This window comes from Danio rerio, chromosome 3, assembly GCF_052040795.2.
Source record: "Danio rerio strain M-AB ecotype USA chromosome 3, GRCz13ab, whole genome shotgun sequence".
NCBI classification, from domain to species: domain Eukaryota; kingdom Metazoa; phylum Chordata; class Actinopteri; order Cypriniformes; family Danionidae; genus Danio; species Danio rerio.
This window is the reverse complement of record NC_141023.1, coordinates 51,763,844-51,778,755: the sequence shown is the minus strand read 5'-3', so window position 1 is coordinate 51,778,755 and position 14,912 is coordinate 51,763,844. Positions and strand designations below refer to the sequence as shown.

At 34.5% G+C, this 14,912-nt stretch overlaps 1 protein-coding gene across 9 annotated transcripts in view; it reads left to right on the top strand.

The window, feature by feature from the left end:
- Positions 1-204: 204 nt before the first annotated feature.
- gcgra (glucagon receptor a) overlaps positions 205-14,912 on the top strand; it is a 213,987-nt gene continuing 199,279 nt past the window's right edge. For 7 of the 9 annotated variants that reach the window (XR_015481187.1, XM_087245126.1, XM_087245119.1 and 4 more), the window contains exon 1: positions 205-421. The gene's annotated coding sequence lies outside the window, so the exon portion shown is untranslated. Of the gene's footprint in view, positions 422-4,233; positions 4,344-14,912 lie in introns of all 9 variants that reach the window. The other 2 variants (XM_087245127.1, XM_087245120.1) reach the window with 1 other exon arrangement.

The window sequence follows — 14,912 nt, the reverse complement described above, 5'->3', positions numbered from 1 at the left end:
CTATTGCCATAAATGTAGACTATGTTTCTTGTTTACTGAACCTAGACACTGCTTTCACTTTAAACTCTATTATGATAACCCAATTGCACTGAGTGTAATTAATGGTGTGATTTAGTAGATCGTGTAATTCAGTTAATAGTGGTTGAGTGTTGACGTCAGGCTGATGATGCGGGCGCGCGCTCGCAGCTTCACTTTGAGCACTTCATTGTACTCGTGCGCTGGAACTCATGAGTGTCACCGCAGTTCAGTCACACCAAATCTGAAAAGCAGATTGATACTCGCCGAGGGATTCATCTTGCATCAATCCATTCACGATTGGATTACGCGTTAAATCCTGCGCCGGGATTCAGTTTCGTTCTTCTGAAGATGCCCGCTTGTGGATCACAGATTGGGGACTTTCGTGGAATTAAACGTGCTAAAGGTAAATCTGTTTTAATTTATTTCCCAGTTCTGACCTTTGGTTCTAGTTTAAATGTTGTGTTTGGCAGTTTATTCAAATATTATGTTGCTTTTGCTTTGTGGTTTGGAGAGTTAATAGAAGTAAAAGCGATTTATTTTCTTGTAGAGATCATTAAACAGTTATTTTTATGTCGAAAAAAGTAACACCTAAAGTAAATCTACCAGCTTATGTAGGTTAGTCTTGCGAAAGAAACTCTTAAAAACATGTTTTCTGATTGCTTAACCTCAGTCTTATCAATGCAGTGATAGGGCAAAACAGTATGTCGCCTGCACTGTGTAAACAAATACCTAAAGAAATCTTTAAAACTATAAAATGTTTTGGGTGTAATATCTAATAACGCACGCTAAACTTTCACAATCGTGTTGCAGTTTGCCTTTAAACGTACCCCAAATCAATGCAGTTTTAAATGTGTTTATAAGATGACAGAACACGTATCTAAATAATGTAGAATGAACACTTTCATTATCTTGTGAACATAAATCCACGCGCGGAGAGACGAGCGCAGCAGACTGCGCGTGGTACGAGAAATGACAGGAATCACGGACAGTTTTTGAGGTTTGATTCACCCAGAACTCGGGTTGTATATTAACTTAATTACACTCTAATAATCTAATAAAATTAGGATATCATTTATTGATTTTCTTATCGTCATTTTAACATAGATATTTACCAAAACATCACCAATAACGCAAAGCACGAATTGACAGGATCGCATGCAGTTCAAAATGTATTGATAAGCTGGTAATTGTGACCTTTATTCTGACTGCTATTGATATTTAGATATGCTGAAATGTTTCTTCATCGATTGTACTAAAGGCTTTCAGATAAAACAGCTGTTTTGTCGGTTGTTGGTTGGTTCTGTTCTACTTACCTTTGCTAAAAACCGTTAACATAAACCTTATGTAATAATTTGGGTTATTGATTGCCATTGTTAAAGCCAAAGTTTCAGAATAAATACTCTATGGCTAGTGTTTCAAAACCTTGGTTATGTTGACAACTTTTTTGTCATCAGTGTTTAGTCTCTGATCCGTGTTCAAGTACCTAAAAACTGATTTAATACTGCAGTTCCATTAACATTTACTGTTATTGTAGTATTCACCATTTTTTAGATGTGCGTCACCCATTAAAACAATACACAAACCTTCAATATTTTGCCATCTAAAATGTCAACTCTTTAATATGCTTAAATATTTTTATTTGCATAAATTTACACTGTTTGCTTAATTTTTGTATACTTCACTTCATCAAACTATTAATGTCACTGCACAACTCATTTACTAAATGCATTTTTGGACCAATTTCTTTTGGTTAAAGTTAATCTAAAGCTCGTGTTCCTGCACAGCACACTCATCGCATTTTAATGATAACCAATGCGCAAAAGGTCAATCAGACAATTACGATCCCTTCTAAAGGGTAATATAAATATATATTTGTATAACATTGTAAATAAATATATAACTCTCGATCATGTTTTGATCTTGAGCTTACTTCAAAATAATAATAATGTGTAATTGCACTTTACACATCTTTTTTTTTTCACACATATTGAAAGTCATTGCGATTCAATACAACACTGGAACCCTCAGACTTTAACTCTATCGATGCAAAGAAATACAGATTGAAAATAACAATACTTTCAAAACCCTGACATTTTAACCTAACTTGGTTAATTGTAAGCAAATACACCAGCTGAACAGATGCCATTGAGCTGAATGGCGATGCTAATGGACAGCTCTCTCCAGGTATTATAGACTTCCTTAATGAAAGTCAGCCTAATTGAGTGGATAACAAGCTAAGCTGGAAACACTGGTTGCTTCTACGTCATAGATGTGTATCTGAACCCAACATCTGCTTTCTACTGGTGACTCGGAATTATCTACAGTATGAGTGTACACATGTTTACTATGTTTGCAATGCAAACATAAACCCATTCAGACTGTTTTAATGCTTGAGGAGATCTGGAGTGTGAACCATCTGATGCATTCAGACATTTACAGGTACTTCCTTAAGGCTACGACATCAACAGAAGCTGTTACAAGACAAGATAGGGTTTCATAACAAGCAATTAAGTGCTAGAGAAAAGGTCTTTCGGTTCAGAGAGCTCGATCTAAGGCATGTTATACTTGAATAATTTAAAGTAATTTAGGCCTTGTTTAAATTTACCAGCTTACTTGATCTGACACTATTTAATTTAGGGTGATTTTGATATCATTTTCCTTCCACGTTGAAATCCAACGTGAAATCAACAACTTTCTTAAAAGCACAGTTCACCCAAAAAAATGTAAATACTGTCATCATTTACTTATCATCCACTTGTTCTAAACCTGTTTGAGTTTCTTTCATCTGTTGAACACAAAGGAAGATATTCTGAAGAATCTTGGGAAAAACAGCCATTGACTTCCATAGAAGTTTTTGTTCCGACTTTGGATGTCCATTGTTGTTTTTCCCAGAATTTTTCAGAATATTTAGTTTTATTTAGTTTTTTTTTTCAACAGAAAAAAATAAATTCATAAATAGAGCTGCAACAATTATAGATTTTGGTTGTACAATTATAGTCTGAGAAAAAATCACGGTTTCACGGTTAATATGCAATTATTACATGCAAGCTCCTTTTATTTTAAAGTGGTATTTATTGCTACTCGGTAAGCAAATAATACAGCCCAAAATAATAATAATATTAAGAAGAAAACAAACAATAATGCATTTCTCTTTTTGGACAAGTTTTTGACATTTAAACATACCGTAAGTAGTAATTTTACACTGATAATATTAATGTTATTCATTCAATAATTTTCTTTTTGTCCCTTTATTAATCTGGGGTTGTCACAGCGGAATGAACTGCCAACTTATCCAGCATATGTTTTAAGCAGCGGATACACTTCCAGCAGCAACCCATCTCTGGGACACATTTATACACACTCATTCACACTCATACACTACAGACAATTTAGCTCACCCAATTTACGTATACCACATGTTTTTTGGACTGTGGGGGGAACCGGAGCACCCGCATGAAACCCAAGCGAGCATGGGGAGAACATGCAAACTACACACAGAAACGCCAACTGACCCAGCTGTGGCTCGAATCAGTGACCTTCCTGCTGTGAGGCGATTGTGCGACCCACTGTGCCACTGTGACACCATTAATGTTATTATTATCAATAAAATAAAGGCTACTATTAACTTAAATTAACTGCTGTTATCATCTGCTTTTATCGTCATGTGTACGTTGTTAATGTTGCACTGAAAGTCACGCTCAACTCTCACCACCACAGCATTGATTCTGAAATTAAAATTTAATTTCCAGCCAACATATTTCATTCAAGTAAAGCTGTGGTCACACTGGGCTTTTCTCCCCAAAGACTTCCATTCATTCGCAAGTGAATGCGTCAGACCAGAAACGCAAGCACGTGCGACAAGTTTTGAAGTTAACTGCTTTGCAAAGTTCAAGCTTGGTGAACTCTGACCTGCAAAATCTCATCACTTGACTTAGTCGTTTACTTTTTTAAATGTCTAATCCCGCCCCTTTTTGTAGTGCCATACTACAGATTTTTGCATGCTCAAATTCGAGTGTGACAGCAGCATAATTTGTCACAAAATTTGTCAGAGAGCAAGCGGAAAAAAGAAGAAAATATTCAATACAAAAAAAAAAAAAAATCTTTGCTACTTTTGCTGATAATGCTAAATATAGAAATCCAACATCTTGTACAACATGTCATATTTATTTTCAATTAACGATTCAACAATTCACACGTAAAAATGTTTCATTGTAGGTGGATCATTTTTGAAAACCTATTCGGCTACATGATTTTGATGGTTGTTTGTCGCCACCCATTGGTTACACAATGCTATGACATTCACCATCGTCAAGTTCCATTAAACGGTGAGTTTAATCCTTACCATAAACATCAGTGTTTATTTCTGAAGTATCTATATGGGAAATACTTGTTATCCCAGTTCGTCTGTGTTAGTTAATTCTTGACCTTGTAATAATAAGGTTCTATCTGCGTACTGAATGAATTTGAGATATTGAGCTTCAAAGTTTTTGCATTCCATATACCAAACAGTATGTGTGTAACATGTTTTTTAAGTAAAAAGTCTAAAAACATGTAAACATCTTATAAAAACTTCCCATAATGTAAATAAGTTGTCATTTAATAAGAATATGTCTCAGTTTTGACAAAATGTCCGATAGAACTGTTAGAACTGAAAAAGTGTAAAAACTGAATCTCTCGATCAAACGCAAATTTGAATGGATCGCTTTGAAGGATTAACAAACATAGCAAACCATTATCCTTTATCATTCATGTTGTGCGGATTTGAATCACAGTCTTGTTTAATAGTGCAGCTTTTTTTACTGAATGCATTAATACAGGCTAAACAAACAGTGACAGAAAACACTATCTAAGACACTAACACTAAGCTAAGAAAGAATTTAGGTAGGTCCCAACACAACTTTTTTCGTCATCATTATATTTTACAGGGAAGCCAAAATGCTTTCATATGCGTGACTTAAATGATGCGGGAGACGATCTCTTTGCAATTGTTGGATGTTGGATGAACCTACAAGTTAAAAAAAGTTATTAATTCATGGGTCACATGCGTTCCAAACTGTGGTTTGTGCTCTTCGTTACACCCCATTAGAGGCCATTCACATATTGTGTCTAAAAGTGTGTGGAAAGCGCAAGCTTTTTGCTTCCTTCACCATTTTCAATGCATTGCTGATCACAGCATTGTAAAAGTGAAGATGTTTTCAACTAGGTGCGCTGCATGCCTTCATTGGAAGCAAAGAATTTGCGTGCACAAAAGACACAATATGTGAACAACTTCATGCTCCTAGCTTCAGTTAATCCAGTGTGTCTGCGTATTAGCCTCGATGTACATGCTCGGAATTTTGAACTAGCGCACAGTTGACAAATTTAGTTGCAGCAATTTTGTTCCATCTTACAGAAACGTGCTGTTGAGAAGCCTTTATGATTAATTAACTTTGCCAAATTAAAGCACGATTGTTAGTGAAATTGGTTAGTCATTGCATATCCATTCATAAAGTGTGAGTAAATGATGAGGAAATGTTAATTTTTTGGTCAACTATCCCATTTTAGGTGCTTAAGCATGTCTGTCTGTCTGTCTGTCATGGATTTTGCTGAATATAGACCTCCAGGACAAGTTGTATCTCGTGTTTACATCACATTTTGTCAGCTAAATATAAACATTCCAGTCTCCTCCATGGTCTGATGATGGCAATGTGTAAGTCTTTTGATTGCACTTTATATGGAAACCTTCAGGAAGCCTTGTTTGAGGCTTCCATTACAGAGAACACACAAACAAAAAAATTAACAAATGTTTTATCTGATTAAGTCCAAACAAGTACCAAAGGCCAAATGTAAACCAAGGGCTTCAGACTAACACATGAGAGTGATGACAAGTACAGACAGAAGCAGGACATAAAACATAAGTAAACAAAGTACTTGCTGCCTGTGCTCATAATTGTGGTACTTGTTAAAGTTCAGGTTCTGTTGAACAGACAGTGCTGAACTGAAAAACGTTTGATAATTTTGTAGTTTGTTGAACAATACAGACAAATGTAGCATCAATGGCAGGATGCATGACTGAAAATGGCAACATTTTGTTGAATTAGGAGGCCCTCAAAACATTTTTCAGTTGATTTAATAGTCTAAATCAAGGGTGTCCAAACTTTTTTCGTATGAAGGGGCAAAAACCAAATATCGTTGAGAGCTGTGGGCCAAAGGTAAATATTAGGGCTGCTCGATTTTGGGAAAAATCATAATCACGATTGTTTTGGTCATAATTTTAATCACGATTATTTAAAACGAATGCTGTTGAAGTCAAAATTATTAGCGCTCCTGAGAATTATTTTTTTTTTAATAAATATTTTCCAAATGATGTTTGAACAGAGCAAGGAATTTTAACAGTATTTCCTATAATAGATAATAATAGATAATATTATAATAAATATTTTTCTTCTAGGCTTATTCGTTTTATTTTAGCTAGAATAAAAGCAGGTTTAGATATTTTGAAACCCATTTTAAGGTCAATATTATTAGCCCGCTTAAGCAATATATTTTGATTGTCTTGTTTGCTTAATTACCCTTATTAAGCCTTTGAATCGCACTTTAATCTAAAAGCTTGTATTTAGAAAAATATCTAGAAAAATATTATGTACTGTCATCATAGCAATGATAAAAGAAATCAGTAATCAGAAATGATATATCAAAACTATTATGTTTAGAAATATGTTTAAAAAAAAACAAAAAACTTTTTTTCCAGTTTCCAAGAAATTGGGCAGAAAAAGGGTTGCTAATATTCAGGAGGGCTAATAATTCTGACTTCAATGTATACATACAGTTATTATCCTCCCTGGAAAGGAAAGATAAATAAATACAATAAAATAAAAATATGAAACAAACTATGCTTTAAGCATCTTCACTGTAAGAACAGAATAGAACTTTAGCTACAAAAATCCTTCAGTCAAGAGCAGAGGAATTCTCTCGTTTTGTTTGATTAATGATAAAAACAACACCGCGCGCTGTCTCTTTAATGGTTTCTCTTTCACGTTTCTTTTGATCCTCAACTTGTTTGTTTATTACACAAATGAGGGTTAATATGAATAATCACTAAGCACTGCGTTTTGACACCTATTTGACCATTAAAGCGCTCACATTAAGATGACTTTAGATGTTTGCGCCTCGTCCGTTTTGCAAGGTGCACGCGCGGTCAGAGGAGGTGCACGATGTGGCACCAGGCGCAAGTATTCCAGCTTCAGTGTGCGAATAAGACCGAATGCTGACCGGCCGCATGCTTCTGGCTGTGTGCGCCGTCTTTCGCGCTTTTAGGAGCAACATATGGAAAGGGGGCGGTATATGATGCAATAATCATTTAACTCGAATAATGCTTTTTCATAATCGTTTGAAGCCAAAATCGAAATCGGATTTTCGATTAATTGCACAGCCCTAGTAAATATACCAAACTATTTTAAACTAACTGGCTATTGGTACTTTCCTAATCTATTTCATAATATTTCGAAACAATTAGAAAATATTACTTTAAATTTTATTATCTAATGCAGTATAAATTTTAAAATTATAACTTTTAGCAATGAAAACACATTTCTAACATAGTGGAGTTCAATGCTGAACACACTATTTAAGCAGAGTTTGTCTTTGACTTGATTTTCAAATAAATAGATAGCACATTATATTACACGTTGCATGTATTTACCTTAGTAATTATGAATTATATTTAATTAAATATAATTAACTCCATTCACATGGGGCGTCAGTATCAACGCTTCCCATTCACTTTGAATAGGTGACGTCAGGCGTTGCCGAACTGCATTGTGGATCTGTCGACGCCACTTCAGAGGCGTTGCTCGGTGCAGAAGTTGGTACTAGCCTGACTTCTCAAGTGCCGACGGAAGCGTCAGCCAATCAGATCGCTGTATGCAAATACACCTGCTAGACAGTGGCCTATTGCTGACTGAATTTCATTGGCGGATGCTGCTATGATGATCGCTTTAGCCCCAACTTCAGACACGCCTTCAGTTAAGCGTTGATGCTGAAGCCCTGTGTGAATGGGGCGTAACTCTATTCTTATTTTAAATACTTGTAGTTAATTAATAATAATTAGTAGTTAAATGACACAAAGTTCATTACAAAGTTACACTGTGTAAAGTACACCTCGAAATAAAGTGTAGCCGAAAACATCCATGTACATTTAGATTTTGAAGTACAGATATTATAAGCAACACTGTTTCTATCAAACAGATGTATACAGGAAATCTAGAGTCGGGGTCGATAGGCATGGGCTGGTGTAAGATTCTGACGGTATGATAACCTTGGATAAAAATTTTTTTTTAAAAATCACGTTTTCACAGTAGTGTGATTACTGCTTCAAAATTTATATATTTTAAATTTCTGGGTAAAAATCTTTGGAGATTTTTTCAGCTAAAATAATCTTACACATACCTTAGGAATGGTTTTAAAGAAAATTTTGATGGTATGAAACCTCAACTTTTCAAAACCGCGGTATACCTTAAAACGGTTATCGTATGCCTAGTGGTTGATAAAACAGGCAGATGTCAAAAGGCAGGAAGCATGCAACGTAAACAAACAAAACGAAGCAAGGTCCAAACACAAAAGATAAGGCAAGGCAAGGAAAATGCGTCGTAATGTTCAAAATCAGAATAATAAGACTCAGCAACAATGTGCGTGTTTGTGCTGTTTTTATAGTTCTTGTAATCAGTCTTTGAGCAGCATCATCTGTGTGAGTCTAATCTATGGAGATTTGGAGCAGGTGTGTGTGTGTGTTGCATAACAGGACTAGTAGTTAATATGAGACAAGATTGTAGTCCATGTAAATGTGAATGTTCTCCAGCGATCTATGAAGATTAGATCACTGGTGACCATGACAGCAGGTTTAGGGTACTTATGCATAATTAATTGTAAATACTATAGTAAATTACATGGAACATGTAACAAAGACACCTTAAAAAAAGTCTATAAAAACATGTTGTTTAACTATGACAATAAAAAGCAAATAAAAATATTAAATATATTATATTAATCTAAAATCAATGAGATAAATGTAAATTAACTAAAAGAAGAGTAAAAAAATGATGAAATAATAAGCAGAACAATATTAAACCTTTAGTTTTTTTTTCTTTTGAAATGAATTAGTAATTTTTTATATAATTTTCCTTGACTTGAGCATGACTCATTGAGCATGACTTGATCATTGCACACCTCTGTCTCTTCAGACCGTGTGTTGAGGTACAACTAAATTATTGATGCTTGTAGGTTGATTTGCATCTGGCTTTAATGTACCAACCTTCAAAATCATTCGTGTCTAGCAATCCCCTGGACCAAATAAATGAATTATAAATATCAATAATGTAGAAAGTGTAAACTGACTGAATCACTGATTCACATTCGCACATTAAAGACGTGCATATGCTCTATTTAGACTCTCAAAGTTCACCAGCGCATGCATAATTCATTTATTTGTGAGGTTTGTTCACAACCAGTCTAAAAGCAAAGTGTGGATCCCACAATACTTGTGGGAACTACAAGAATAGTTCCTGTTTTAATCAATATGAGAGCCTCTACTTCTGGAGTGTAGATGCCATAAGCTGAATTTTCACATTGTCAGGTGAGAAGCATCACATTAGCTCTGTAATGTTCATTGTTACTTTATTTTTTATTTAGTCGAAGTCAGAATTATTAAACCCTCTGAATTATTAGTCCGCCTGTTTATTTTTCCCCCAATTTCTGTTTAACAGAGACAACAGTTTTCAACACATTTCTAAACATAATACTTTTAATAACTTATTCTAATGACTGACTTATTTTATCTTTGCCATAATAACAATAAATAATATTTGACTATTTTTTAAGACACTTCTATACAGCTTAAAGTAACATTTAAAGGCTTAAATAGGTGAATTAGGTTAACTAGGCAAGTTAGGGTAATTAGGCGAGTTATTGTATGGTTTGTTCTGTAGACTATCAAAAAAAATATATAGCTTAAGGGGCAATTAATTTTGACTTTAAAATGGTTTTAAAAACTTAAAAACTGCTTTTATTCTAGCCGAAATAAAATAATAAGACTTTACATTTTAAAGTGTTCTTTACATACATTTTAACTGTATGTATTTTTTGCATGGTGATTACAGTTTTTTATTGCTGCTAAACTGCTAAACATCTGTGATATTTTTAGGAAGATGGTTTACTCTGTGATGCTGTCCAAAAACAGATTAAGCTTTTTTTAAGGCAGCAAAGAGGATGTTTTTAAAATAAATTTCCTTGTTTGATGAATCACAAGACCAGATCAGGTGGCAAAGCAAAGTCTTATTTGTGAAGATTTCGTCCACAGTATGCGTTTTGCCCAGAAATTGCTAATTTTACAATTACATTGTGTTAAATACAGGGCTGGGTTATTAATCAAAAAGTAATCAAAATCGACATTCAGGAACTACAATCGATCAAAATTTTTCAGGTCAATTTTTCTAATTATTTTCCTACGCTTTGTTAAGGCTAATTTATACTTATTATTTTATGCTGATATTATCCTTCTGCCAAGTGCACACATACGGTCCGACACAGCCTTTGCATACCCGCCCACCTCTCAAAAAATGTAACTACACCTCACAACGACAAGTAGCACAAGGCACATGCTTTTTGATTGGTCGCTTTGGTATCGGTGATGAGGGTGGGTGGCGCGGAGATCGCATTTTAGGCAATGTGTTTTAATTTCAGTTGCTCAGCACTGATGTTCAATTATTAATCATAGATAGTAGATAGTAGATAGTATGTTTCCTTCCATTATTTTAAAATCAAGTTATGCACCCTACATTCAAAAATCTATCACTTGTAATATGTTGGCATATTTACTGTACAAAAACTTGTCAGTTAACTATGAGGGCAAAAAAAATAAATAAATAAATGAAAAAATATTTCATTAAAATGTTTATTTCATCGAGATTTTGATTTTAGTCTAAATAGCCCAGCCCTAGTAAACAGTTTGTACAAACATAGTTTGTTTACTTAATAGTTAAAACTAAATAGGGCCAGGCAGAATCTGCAGATATTTTTTGCTATTTCTGCTGATAATATTGTAAAAAAAATCTGTGGATTTGTTCAGAATTATTTTGGGAGTATGACCAAAAAAAAACAACAACAACAACACATTTTTACCTTTTGTTTAATGTTTACAATACAAATCCAATTAGATCCGCTTAAAGCAAGTCTCTTATATAATATCTCTAAAAGACAGAAAATATTACAATACAAACTGTATTGAAAATAAATCATATGACCATTTTAATATTGATATTATTATATCACAATAATACTAAAATTAATTTAAAACCTGAATAAATATAAATAAACACAATTTTACACTGGTAAATACATAGACGTAATGATGGGTTAAAAAATCTGTAAATAAAATCCTTTGCATGCGCAGATTCCATGTGGGCCTAAGGCATTAAGTTTACTCTTTTTTTTTTTTTTTAAGTAAAGTCGGTCAAACATTATTTTGATGGGCCGTTTGTTGAATTTAAGTTACATTAAATCTACATGCCAACTGATTCTCATTAGATTATAAGTAGACTGTTAGGTTGGGGTTGGCTGGGGTAAGGGTTAGTGTAAGTTGACATGTATTTGCAAAGTTTCCTACAGTCAGTTAAATGTCTGTTTAGCAGCAGTATCAACAGATATTAAGCAGACAGACTACTAATACTCAAAAGGACCATCAAAATAAAGTGTTATCGTAAAGTCAACTAATTGCTATTTGCAGTCTAGTTGCTCTCTCTCTCTCTCTCTCTCTCTCTCTCTCTCTCTCTCTGCTTTGTTGCATCACATCTGTTTGTTCAGAGAGTGTAGTCAGTATCTGTTTTATCTACATTTAGAGTTTACAGTTGCTATAGTGCTGACTTATACATCAGCAAAACAGCATGAGACATAAGAGAGCTGTCAGTGTCGAAAGAGAACAGGAAAACCAGGAGTCCATCATCAGAGCTTACTGTGGTGCTGAAGGCTCTGAAACGGTTTACTGTTTTACTGATGATTTATAAAGTCCAGTTTTAATCAGAAATCAATTTACATACTGCAATTGCAAAGTAATTTATTTTGTTTTATAATTTACATATTCTTATTTAGACTGAATTGGAAATAATATATGAGTCAGATGTAGTATATGTATAGTGTTGATATGTGTTTGTTTATAAACAGTGGTGTGAAAATTATTTTCCCTATTATTAATTTATATTTTGCATGTTTCAGATCTTTACACACTTTTTTAAATATATTTTGATTCATTTAAATATGAAATCAATTTTAGGTGATGCAATGGCGCATTAGTTAGCACGTTCGCCTCAGCAAGAAGGTCGCTGGTTCGAGCCTTGGCAGGGTCAGTTGCCGTTTCTGTATGGAGTTTACATGTTCTGACCATGTTGATGTGTGTTTCTTCCGGGTGCTCCGGTTTCCCCCACAAAACCAAAGACATGTAGTATAGGTGAATTGGGTAGGCTAAATTGTTTGTAGTGTATGTGTGTGAGTGAGTGTGTATGGAAGTTTCCCAGTGATGGGTTGCGGCTGGAAGGGCATCCACTGCGTAAAATACGTGCTGGATAATTATGAATGAATGAATTAATTAAATCAAATTTAATATTATGTTATGTCAAAGATAACACCAGTCATGCCGTTTTGAAATGAATGTGTATATTATTAGCCTTGAGTGAAAAAGTCTTTGCCCCCTAAACCTAATAGGTGTCTTGTCACCCTTAGCAGCAACAACTGCACTCAAGCATTTTCTATAACTTGCAATGAGTCTGTTACAGCATTGTGGGAAAATTTTGGCCCACTCATCTTTGTAGAATTGTTGTCATTCAGCCACATTAGAGGGTTCTCACGCAGGAACTGACTTTTTAAGGTCATGCCACAGGATCTCAATTGGATTAAGGTCAGGAATTTGACTAATATGGTTTATTTTTCACACACACACACACACACACACACATATATATATACAAAAAAAAAAAAAAAAAGAGATAAAAAATGTCATCCAGATGCATCAGTTGTTGCCTTAGTAACGCAAGTTTAATGTAAGCAGCAATATATAGTTGAAGTCAGAATTATTAGCCCCCCTTCGATTTTTTTTTCTTTTTTAAATATTTCCCAAATTATATTTAACAGAGCAAGGAAATTTTCACAGTATGTCTGATAATATTTTTTCTTCTGGAGAAAGTCTTTTTAATTTAAAACGCAGTTTTAATAAAAAGAAAAAAAATATTACCCCCTTTAAGGTAATTTTATTTTTGATAATCTACAGAACAAACCATCATTGTGCAACAACTTGCCTATAACCCTAGCCTAGTTAACCTAATTAACCTAGTTAAGCCTTTAAATGTCACTTTAAGCTGTATGGAAGTATCTTGAAAAATATTATTTACTGTAATCATGGCAAAGTTAAAATAAATCATTTATTTGAAATGAGTTAAATGACTTCAACTGTAGATTATGATTTGCTTTTCTGTTTGTGGGACTTCTTTATAATAACAGAAAAATAAAGTGTGTTATTGATTAGCCAACTATGGAAAAACTGGTAACCAGCAAAGACTGGTGATGTCTCTCGCACTCGCACTCTTAACAGCACAGCTCAGCACAGTTACTTAACCATGCCTAGAATTCCGGCCCGAGAACATACCATACTCAAGTGCAATAGTACTGTTCCTGACTGTTCTTAGAACTCTAAAAAATAGAATTGACATTTAGACATGACTTGTTACTTAAATGGCAAGAGTTTTACCCTTTTTTCAAGGTTTAAGATAAGTCTTTTGTGTCTCCAGAATGTGTCTGTAAAGTTTCACCTCAAAACACCCATAAGATTATTTATTTTACCTTTTAGAATATTGGATTTTCTGCTCTGAACACAATGCAGATGTTTTTGTTGCGTGTGCCTTTAATCCTAGTTCTTCCTACCCACCATTCCCACGTGCCTGTCAGTGTGCCTTAATCTTTGATTGCGTCAGATAAACAGCATCCTGACAGACATGAAGGCTGCAGATCTCACGTAACGTTTGTGAGAAATACTACAATATGAACTTTTCCAATGATTATTTGGTGCATTTGTTTTGGAGTTCAAGCTTTCTGCAATAATGAGTCACACACAATATTGTTACAAAGTTCACATACGCGCGATAATTGAATTTGTTTTACACATCGCATTTGAAAATCAAATGTGACAGGATACATGTTAATTTACACTGCTTTAAGTATATCCATTGTGTTAATGTACAAAATAAACCTGATTCAACGTCCACAGACTGGGATTAAAGCGTCTTCTTTTATAATTGCACTGACATGAGGCTGTGGTGTTAAAGGGGTGGTCCAGAATGTTATTTTTAAGGCTTGGTTGTGTTAATAAGATGCAAAGCAATGTGTGCTCATGTTTAACTTGAAGGAAATCGTCTTATTTTTTCATAAATCTCACTTTGATTATACACAGCTACTCAGCTAACATGAAAACGACTGTCATATTTCCTAGTTCCTCTAAAAGGCCCACCCTCAAGTGACTCTGATTGGTCATCATCATAATATGCTGTGATACGCCGATCGGCTTCACGTCACGCCCTGACAAGCACGCGCGTTTTGTGTAAACAGTCAGTCAGTCAGTCAACACGTGTCTGTAACGAGTGAAAATGGGATGCGGCTCCTTTAACTGTTTCTGTGCCTTTTAGTGTGTTTATGCGTGTATACGATGAAGTATTTGTAACACGAGAAGCGCATGTGCGCGGGAGAGATTTTTATTGTTCTTTTTCTCTCATGCTCGGATTAAGTTATTTTCTGTGGTGACAGAATAAAGCACAAGATGTGAGATGAGACCTTTGTGAGCCTGGATTGATTTGTTTTTGATGTTACACTCCAGTTGGGAA